The following is an 11469-nucleotide window of genomic DNA, read 5'->3' as shown; positions in this document are numbered from 1 at the left end:
CATAAAACTATATTGAAAATAGAAATATACGATTGAAATTTCAAATTATAGCAGTGATAAGTTTTGCTATTATTCATTCTTAAAGAACTTTCTGAGGGACTGAATTTAGTTCTTATAAAAAGTACCATAATTTTCTTGAAAATCCTTTTTTGGCAAAAATTTTAATGGATTTAGAAACTTAAGATGTTATACTATTGAACTACAAAAAGTTTGAAATCATTATCTCAATTCTAATTTTTTGATTCAAAGTCAATAGGTGTGTGACTTGACCCTTTTGCATTTCACAAATTCATCCCAAGGGCCAGACTGGACCCTTTGGCAGGCTGGATTTGGCCCCCGGACCGCATGTTTGACACCTGTGCCTTACTGGATAAATGTATAATTATAGTAAGAAAAGCATTTTGTGTCTAAGTTAAGTGGAGATTGTTGCAATATTATCAACCCTCATTAGAGTCTAAGGCAGAGAACTGATGTTTAGAATTTTGCTGTTTTGTGTTGCACTAACATGTGGCTCTTTGATTGTTGGGGTATGTGGATTCATTTAATATACCTTATGTCAGGATCTGTGCCTGTGACTCTCAGCTCTCCCTCTGTCATGATCTGTGTCTGTGTGCCCTCGGCTCCTCCCTCTCTTCATTATCAGATTCACCTGCTGGCGCTGCGTGGCTGCAGCCAATTACATTTTTGCCTATTTAAGGATTAGGTTTGCAGCCATGCAGCGCTGGTTCATTTCTCCTCACTTCTCTCCATAACCCGGACATTTGTTCATCTTTTCTCCGGACTCTGACTCAGGTTTTGTGTATTTTTTTCATTGGACTCTGATTTAGCTCTTTTGTTAGGTTTTCTGTTGTTTGGTTTTCATTTTTGTTGAATAAACTTATTTTTTTTCCCTTCAGTACTGCGCATTTGAGTCCTCTCTTTTCCCCCAATGTGACACCTTAAATAATTTGAAAATACCATCTACAACAGGGGTGTCAAACTCATTTTAGTTCTGGGGCCACATACAGCCTAATATGATCTAAAGAGGGCCAAACCAGTAAAATAATAGGATAAAAACTTATTAATAATATCAACTCCAAAGTTTTCTCTATGTTTTTGAGTGAAAAAAGTAACATTTCGTAATGAAAATGTTTACATCTATGAACCGTACTTAAACATAACATAATAATATATGAACAACCTGAAAATTCTTAAGAAAAATAAGTGCAATTTTAACAATATTGCACCATAGTCTATCATTTATACATGTGCATCACAACTTACAGATCACAGTGGACCTACAAGTACACAAAACATTTAGTAAGAGGCAGAATATTGTATAAAATTCCACATACTTCTCTTAAGACATTTCAGGCTGTTCTCATTTGTTCAGGTTATTCACATTTTTTGTAAAAGGCTAGTCTGTAAATGTAAACGTTTTTGTGTAATTTTACTTTGTTTACACTGAAACAAAGGGAAAAAAATGTTTTTTTTCATTATTTATAGGTTATTATGATAGTATTTTACTGGTCTTACCTACTTCAGATTGAATTGATTTTAACACCCTTGATTGTTAAATATCTTCAGTGTAATTTTTGCATTTTACAAATTTATCCTGGATTGGATCCTTTGGCGGGCCGGTTTTGGCCTCCGGGCCGCATGTTTGACACCTGTGATCTACAATAACTACAGTGCAAATTAGTGACATTAGCCGTAAGTGTCATAATAATAATTAAACAAATTTTCCAGTCTCAGGTATGTAGATTATTTTACTGATACTGATATTGATCAGTTCCTCTAGTCAACAATCCAAACATAACAAAAATGATCCAAAAATCAGTAGAATGTCATGAAATGAACAACACTATTATGGAAACACAGCTTTGAAACAGAGCCCTGAACATTAGGGATCATAGATAACCAGAAAACATCTACATTCACAAGGAGTGTTGAACAGCACCTGATCACAAAAACAGTGGAATATTTAGGCCAATGTGTAACCATAGTCCACAAGGGTTAGAGAGGTAACATTTCCTCTGAGTCCAACATTTCCTTGGAAGAAAATTACAAACCATTGTGATCAAAATATACACTATTTATTGTTTTTAAATGAGAAAATCTGCCATTAAAAAGAATAAATAATATGAAAGCAACCTTATCTGCAGTACCGTAAATTTTCTGTCCATACTACTTTTTTAATACATTTATGCTTACATATAGACTTTTTATCTTATCTTATAGGCTTTTACCATTATAATAACTAACTGCTAACAGAAACACCGATCACAAGTCTTTGCTGTTCAGTGTCCTAATAATCAGGCACAATAGAGTTTTTAAAGTGGGGGGGCTGACGTGGGCTCTGTACCTCCTTCCTGAAGGTGAAGGTTTAGCCTGAGCATGTAAAATGTATGAGGGCTCAGCCCCCCCCCCCCACACACACACACACACACACACATTGTCCATATACTGTTTGTACAGGTGGACAGTTTTCTGCCTACATGTCATTAATGTCAGTCTGAACAATATGTGACAGTCTGTTTTTCTGCTGTACATAGAGGTTACCATGCCACGTTTGGATCCCATTTATTGTCACGTGTTGATGTGTATATGTACTGTATGATGGGATATAACCTTGTCTAAATCCTGTCAACTATGCTGCTGGTTTTGGACAGGATGCTCCTGAAAGACATTTTTAGTCTCAATGAGTATTATAAAAATTCTTAAAATGTAAATTATATTAAAAAAGGAATTTTTTAAAGATTGTGTTCCCTTGACAAAGATCAGAAAAACAAGAGTCTGAGTTCCTATTAGCAGAATGTACAACCATGAATGAGAAATACTACACAGATTATGTAAATAGATAATAATAAAAAAAAGGAAGCTATGATATTAAAATTTACTGCTGCTTTCAGAAGTTTCTGGTGCAACTCCTCCTACTTTAATGTCATTAACCCTTAAAGATCTAGAACAATTTTTGTGGCAACTTTCAAGTGATTTTTCTCTACATCTAACCTTTCCTAAAAAAATTCTTTCACCATTTATTATAAAACCTTTTGCATTTTGCATTTTTTCAGTGAAAATCTGGCATTTTTCTATGTGTAATCACAGTTGAAGATGACGACAGTATTTCAATGTTTACTGCGGAGTCTCTGAACATCCAAACAGGACACATCTGACACGGAAAAACTGAGAAACTGTATTTTACCTGAATTATAGAAACAGAATAATAGACTGAGTGAATCATTACATATTAAACATTTTAGATCAGTGGATGCTTTTTAGATTCAGGGAGACATAAGATGATCTATCAGCAGAAATGGAATATAACATTCATAATCATATTTTCATCAGTTGATAATCACACAAAAATGAGAATTGCTGTTTTCGTTACCTGTCTCTATTTCTGAAGTAGCTACGAATAGCAGATCGATCCTACAACATGAATTATAGTATATTGTATTTTCCACACAGAAAACACAATGCATTTCACACAATTTAACAAAAATAAAAACACAATAAAACACCAGTTAATACCAATGCATACCCCAGTACATTCAAAATGTCAGTACACAGGTGAACAGATAAACAGTAATAGAAGAATGAGGATTAAAATGTCATGAACAGACAACGTGATGGTTCTAGAGGGTTCATAGGGTAAAAGAAAATCCAATAAGTAGGTGTAACAAATGAAAGCATCACAAAATAAATAAATGATGAACCTCTGACTGCACTTTTGCAGCTAAAACACTGTAAAACACAACTCTTTTACTTTGAGGGAAACGCATCTCTGTTTCTGTCTGTATTGATTTCATTGCTCACTTTTCATTGTACGTGCTGGATAATGGAACAAGCCTTAATGTGTTGAATTGCACTGCACGACCTTGTTCAATGTGACGCAGGCGAAGTGTTCAGAGTGTTTGGGCAACATAAGCTATTAAAGAACAACCCTCTGAAGCACAAGTAGGACAACGGAAATAGGAAACACCCAGTAAATGGTTATTTTTCATTAGACAACTGGGATAAATGAATTAATGCATTAATGTAATAGTGGTATTTCCACTGCCTCTGTCAGACTGGACTCGTGTTCAGGTTTTTTTTTTTACTCTGTGTTGCAGGAAAAGCAGGACAAACGTAGCTGCAGCCCTGTTTCTTTGTGTAGTTCATGCAGACTCCTTTACAGTGAACCTTTAAACAAAATGGAAGCTTCTGTCCTATAATGTCAGATCCAGCCACTATAAAAAGAGAAGATCATCCTCCTGTCAGTGTCAGAAACCTGTTCGTCTCAGTCCCAGTAAAGACTCCTACATCAGTTTTATAAAGCATCACCCTCACATCCCCTGTTGTAGGTTTGTACTGAATGGAGACCTTTACATCTGCCCTTGGCAGTCAGAGGAGAAGCACTGACAAAGTATTTACCCATGAGTCGTCTCCTTAAAGAAGCCTGCAGATTCAGCAGTAAAAGTGATTGGACAGAATTCAGCGAGCCTCCTTCAGAGACAGAGATGTGCGGAATGGGTTCAAAGGCAACAGCAGCAAGAGCAGAGGATGAAAACCCTGCAAGGCTTAAAGCCAGGACTAATGAGCAGAGCCGCTGGTTGACACTGTCGATGCCCGAGGCAAGAAGAGATCATTAGGGCCCTAGGGGTGAGTAAATTCAAACCCCAAACAAATAGGCTTGAACCATGATGATTATATAAACTGCTTTATTCATTTAGGTTTGGTTAATAATGTGCAAATAAAAATATGAAACAAAATATTATCCAGGAAATATAAAAACTTGACAATCAAAAATATAGAAAAGACTTGTATGAACCCTGTACACAATTAAAGATATTCACTTAAAGAAATAAATAAAAAAATAAGGAAAATAATAAAAGACAACACAACAAGAAAAACAGTGTTTGAGTATTTAAACCCATTGTCTCCATCCACTGTCACTGATCCAGCCCCATTGGTTTTACTGGTGAATCAATGTTGTAGAAGATGACAGTGTTTCCACGGTAACAACGTAGACTGAAAATAGGTCATATCTGATGACCATGAAAAGATGACAAACTGCATTTTACACCCATACATATATTTATACATATTGATAGGATTACTACGTGTATTAAACACTGTATATCAGTAGATGGTTTTGGTCTCTGGGGCTGTTTGGGTCTTTATGGGTTAAAGACACTCCATGTGATTCCCATGCACATGCCTGATGGTGGGGCTTCATTTCCACTGTATCCTGGATGTAATGACTAGACATCAGCCTTTTCCTGAACCTCATATGAAAACAGAGGAAATTCGATACTGGGCTGAATCAGAGCTAAATATTGACTTTTCTTTAGTTATAGAATCTACTATATGTCACTGGATGTTCTACCACTAATTCATGTGCGTTGAGGAAGTGCAGCTGGAAGAATCTATTTCCGATCAAAGCCGGACTGTGTGGCCTCCTGCAGACTGAAATACAACTTGTCAGAGACCGTCTTAATGCAATCACACTGTTAGATAAATATAGATCAAACCTGGTGTTGGTAGGAGAGGCTTCAATGGAAATTATTCAGCAGACAAATCAAAATATTCTCAAAATGGATGCATAGGGAGAGTGAATGCACCATTTACAGTCTTTAAATGTGAACTACAATATATGGAAAATGATATATATATATATATATATATATATATATATATATATATATATATATATATATATATATATATATATATATATATATATATATATATGTATAACCCCCTGTAGACTATTATAATATGGACTACTTTAAGAGCATGGACTACTAATAAATAATTTTCAAGGAAAAGGAAAAGAACAGACATACGTTTCTTCAAACTAAAGTGATGACGAGTAGGTAGACCTATTTATGCCCAGTCTGAGTGAGATCTGATGTGGGGCAGGAATTGAATTGGCTCCCCTCTCATTACAAGTCCTTCACTGATTGACAGTAGAAACACTATATATATATATATATATATATATATATATATATATAATATATATATATATATATATATATATATATATATATATATATATATATATATATATATATACAGGGTGGGGAAGCAAAATTTACAATATTTTGAGGTAGGGATTGAAAGACAGTGTATGACCAATTAGTTTATTGAAAGTCATGAGAATTTATTTGCCACAAGAAAATTTACATAATCGAAAATGTTTTTATTCTGTGTCCTCCTTCTTTCTCAATAACTGCCTTCACACGCTTCCTGAAACTTGCGCAAGTGTTCCTCAAATATTGGGGTGACAACTTCTCCCATTCTTCTTTAATAGTATCTTCCAGACTTTCTTGTAATAGTTTTGCTCATAGTCATTCTCTTCTTTACATTATAAACAGTCTTTATGGACACTCCAACTATTTTTGAAATCTCCTTTGGTGTGACGAGTGCATTCGGCAAATCACACACTCTTTGACGTTTGCTTTCCTGATTACTCATATGGGCAAAAGTTTCTGAAAAGGTATGGATAATAGTGTTAGGTATGATTATGACATCAATATATGTTTGGTGTCAAAACAATTGACATAGTGCCTGCTGAGAAAAAACAACTAAATGTTCATTGTGAATTTTGCTTCCCCACCCTGTATATATATATTTTTTGTGATGAAAACAACTATCAAATTAGACACTGACGGGTGAACCTGCGACAGGTGATAGGAGTGTGAGCAGTGCTGTCTGCAGTTCTGAAAGGGTTAATGCTGGTCACATTTTATTACCCTCTAAACAACAGGGTTTGCCCACAATTTACAATTTATATGTATGTTTTTATCATTCGGTCAAAAGGGGGCTCTTCACATACTACTTGCTTACTGTCATTTATTTTCATAAACTTTTCAGAAGCATTTCCACCTTTAGGTTTTTCACAAATCACACTCTGGGTTTACTGTTGTAGCAGGTGCATGGTCCTGAAGCTGATGCTCCAAATGGGTTTTTGCAATCCGAGGTAACACTCATGAAACTTTTCACTATCTCTTTTATGTCCAGCTGTCCCACAATATCTACATTCACATGCATGAGTGTGAGGTGTGTCAGTCTCTTCTGGGCCATGCCCACATAAACTAGGAAATCTTAAATCTTCAATGAAAAACCTCGGCCTAAATTAAATTGACATTAGAATATTAACCAACAAACAATAATTAGATCATAGCTCTTTATTGAATTATTACATTTTGGAATGTTTTGTCCTGTGATCCACAGCCTACTTCCCATGGCCTTGATCCCTGATGTTCATGGATCAGTTTCAAAGGTCTGTTTCAGTAACAGTGCAATTCATTTCATGATATTATTCTACTTATTTTTGGATCATTTTTGTTTTGTTTTTAATTGATGACTGGAATAACTGATCAATAAAATGAAACCAATAACATGATCTACATACCTGAGATTGGAAAATATGTCTAATTACTATTATTCCGATCATGCCTACTGTCACTAATTTGCGTCATAGCTATTGAATGTATTATATTAATATTCAACACAAATCACTTTTTCTATAACTTTAAATAAATCCAGGCAGTAGGGGGATAAAAATTCCAGTATGTATTGAGTATCTACAAAAGAAATCACAAAATTGTCCCAAAGAATCAGTCTGTCAACAGGACTTTATCCACATATCCCAACAAAAAGTGGCGGCTGCTAGTCTTTAAACAGGGGAGCTCATCTTATGGCTCCATCGCAAAACTTGCTGCATTATAGCAAAGCAATTAAAAATAAAAGAAATGCTTAATTGAGGCTGTTATGCTTCATCTGTACCATGAAACACTTGGAGCCGCAGGTGTATGACTTGACCCTTTTTCTCTTCAGCAGATGTAGTCACAGCACTTTGTCAAACAACGTCTCTTCCACTGATATCCACATGGGACTAAGCTCCTACATGCTCCGATGCCAGTATGTTTCAGCATTGCTGTCAGTCAAAACAGGTTCAGCCTTTTGGACCCATACCTACCTTTCGAACAGTCCAGCGAAGTCCAGCATCCTGGCCCGCCTACTGACCCACTCACCCCCAGAGACACTGAACGTCTGTGGGAGGGTTTTGTACAGTGGCCCTGAAGTGCAAAACACAAACGCAAAAGAGAAAACCTGAACGCAAAAGAGAAAACACGAAAAGCAAAAGAGAAAACACGAACACCAAAGAGAAAACACAAACCGTAAAAGAGAAAACATGAAAGCAAAAGAGAAAACACGAACACCAAAGAGAAAACACAAACCGTAAAAGAGAAAACATGAAAGCAAAAGAGAAAACACGAACGCAAAAGAGAAAACAAATGCAAAAGAGAAATCACGAACACAACGTAACACACCTGTGCTTGGGTTTTCACTTTTGCGGTTGTGTTTTGCACTTCAGGGTCACCGCAGTTTTGGGTGGGAGGATTTTATGCATTTAGCCACTGACCACCATGCTTCCCTGCAGTGACAAAAACAGCTCGGTGCTGCCTCATAGACAACCCATGGACGCTCAACGTCAGTGGGGAATTCAATGATGTAGGTGACTGATACGAGGATGTATGGAGGAATATGCATCAGAAAGCAAACAATAAACAGCTGACCAGAACAACATAGCCATAAAATTAAGTGCATGCTTGTGCAGTTTTAATGTAAATGTAATTTGTATCTTCATTGTAAATTCAACAGTGCAATTCTGCCCATTCATTTCCTGAAATGTTAAGGAAAGTTCAGCTTCCCTTGGTGTCTCAAAGCTCGCCTCTGCCAACAACTAAACCATAAAACAGCAAAAATGCTAAACATCAGCTGTGAGTTCTCTGCCTTAGACTCTAATGAGGCCTTATGATATTGCAGCAAATCTCATGGGTTTTTCCCAGAAGACAAAGTTCAAGACAGAGAAAGCAAATAATCCCCAGATTATATGGTGGATAAGGAAGGAATTCTAATTTGGAAGAGTCCAGTAGAAATAAGGTTTATACTTCAACTTAATAAGAACATACAGTGCAGTAAAGTCTTTGAAAATGACATCAGACTACTCTACTTTTAACCAGACCTCCTGTCAGCATCAGCAGTAAATTGGTATCATGGTGTCATCTCCTAGAGACATGCAGCACACAGGGATTCATCTCCACATGCTGTCAGCAACGTCTGACACATCTACGACTGCAGATGCTCTGATCCCATCCACTACTGCTGATGTTTTTTTTTTTACAAACCTGTCATTATAGCACACCATTCCTAAAATGGTTACTGCTATTTTGCACACTATACCTTCAAGAAAATATAAGTATTGACGAAGTAATACTCAACTGCACCATTCTGCTCTAAACGCAGGATGTTCCAGGATATCGATGTGATGTTCAGGGTAAAAAGTCAGGATGGGATTGTTGAGAGGCTGCACAGATCAGAGACCAGGAGGCACCATCAGTCAGTGGTTTTTCTGTCAGAACACATCAGTACATCCCATCATCAATCTTTATGGTGGTAAAAGGCTGCAAAAACCTGAAGTTCTTTGACTGGCAACTTGAAGCTCACTCTAAAATCAACCGGCATGCTAAACCTGTAAGACCTAACCAGCGAGTGGTGACCTAAAGCATCGACTGAAGAACCTCTGTTTTTAATTTAATTCACTCTTCGCTTTCCAAATATTACATTAGAAGAGGTAAAAGTTGATCTGCATAAAGCTAAACTGAGAAAGGCAATGGGAATAGAAGAAATCCCGAATGAAGTGTTGAAATGTCCACAGCTCTTGAATGTGTTCTTCTGTTTATTCAATCAATGTTTTGAATATGGTATTGTCCCCTCAACATGGTATAAATCCATAATCAAACCCATTCCTAAATTAGCTAAGGATGATCCCAGAATACCACTCAACTATGGAGGAATTAGTCTTCTGAGCACAGTCTACAAAAGTTACTCAAGTATTTTAAATGCTCGATTGACCAATTATTTTGAAAAAATGGAAAGTCAGGTGGATGAGCAAAATGGATTTAGAAAACATAGAGCATGTATTGATCATATTTATACTGTGGCAACAATCGTCAGGACCAGAATGATGGAAAGTAAATCCACTTTTGTTTGTTTTGTGGACTTCAAAAAGGCCTTTGACTGGGTAAATAGAGACCTGCTGTATTTGAAGCTTCTTCAAGCTGCGGCTAATGGGAGATTCTTTAGAGCACTAAAATCCCTGTACGAAGACTGTTTTGGTTGTGTTCAAGTGAATGATTTGCAGACTGGGTGGTTCCATTTACTTTCTCATGTAAAACAAGGGGATGTCCTATCCCCAAGCCTGTTTTCTCTATTTATTAATGACTTGGCTCTTGAAATTAAACATCTGAACTTGGGTGTACATCTGGATAATGTCACTGTGGGCATTCTGCTTCATGCAGATGATGTTGCTCTGCTGGCTGAGACAGAGGAGGACTTACAGACAATGCTAAATGTGTTACAAAACTGGTGTTGTAGATGGAGACTTACCATAAACCAAGCAAAAACACAAATTATGCATTTTAGGAAAAAATGTTTTCCACAAAGCCCAAGGGCTATGTCGCTTGGTATTTTCAATGTAGAATACACCTCTCAATATAAGTACTTGGGATTCATGTTTGATGAATTCATGAATCTGGAATGTAGAATTAAAATGTTAGCTGCTTCAGCCAGCAGAGCCCTGGGTTCTGTCATAAACAAGCTGAAAGTCTGTAAAGACCTTGGTTTTGGAACATATTTACTGTTGTATGACGCTAGCATGTGTCCTGTCCTAAACTATGCTGCAGGTGTATGGGGGGCCAAACAATGTCCATCTTTAGACGCTGTTGAAAACAGAGCCATTTCTTGGGGCTCATAAGTTTGTTCCAGTCTTGGCAGCACAGGGTGACATGGGTTGGGTTCCTGGTGCAATTCAAAGAAAATGTGAAATGGTTACCTCCGCCAAGGAGGTTATGTTTTTGCCAGGGTTTGTTTGTCTGTCCGTTAGTGTGCAACATAACTCAAAAAGTTATGGACAGATTTTGATGAAATTTTCAAGGTTTGTTGGAAATGGGATAAGGAAGAACTGATTAAATTTTGGTGGTGATCGGGGGTGGGGGGGCCCACAGGGGGGGCCCATTTCCAACAAACCCTGAAAATTTCATCAAAATCTGTCCATAACTTTTTGAGTTATGTTGCACACTAACGGACAGACAAACAGACAGACAGACAGACAAACAAACAAACAAACCCTGGCAAAAACATAACCTCCTTGGCGTGGGGGGGCCCACGGGGGGGGCATTGATCAGCCTTGGCGGAGGTCTGCGCTCTCCGAGTGCTTCTAGTTGGTTTGTATTTTTGGTGTCTTATAAGACCATGGAAGGGCTGGGCATGTTCTTATGCAAGACATAATAATAAAAACATTCATTCATTCATTCATTCATTCATTCATTCCACTGTTTCTATCTATGCATTTAAATCACTAATTTAAAATGCTGTTTTGTTTTTTGTTTTTATTTTCATGGGTGTCCTTTTTGGACATTCAGAGGCTCCACC

The sequence above is a fragment of the Sphaeramia orbicularis genome, chromosome 12, assembly GCF_902148855.1.
Source record: "Sphaeramia orbicularis chromosome 12, fSphaOr1.1, whole genome shotgun sequence".
Classification (NCBI taxonomy): Eukaryota; Metazoa; Chordata; class Actinopteri; order Kurtiformes; family Apogonidae; genus Sphaeramia; species Sphaeramia orbicularis.
This window is presented reverse-complemented; position numbering follows the sequence as displayed.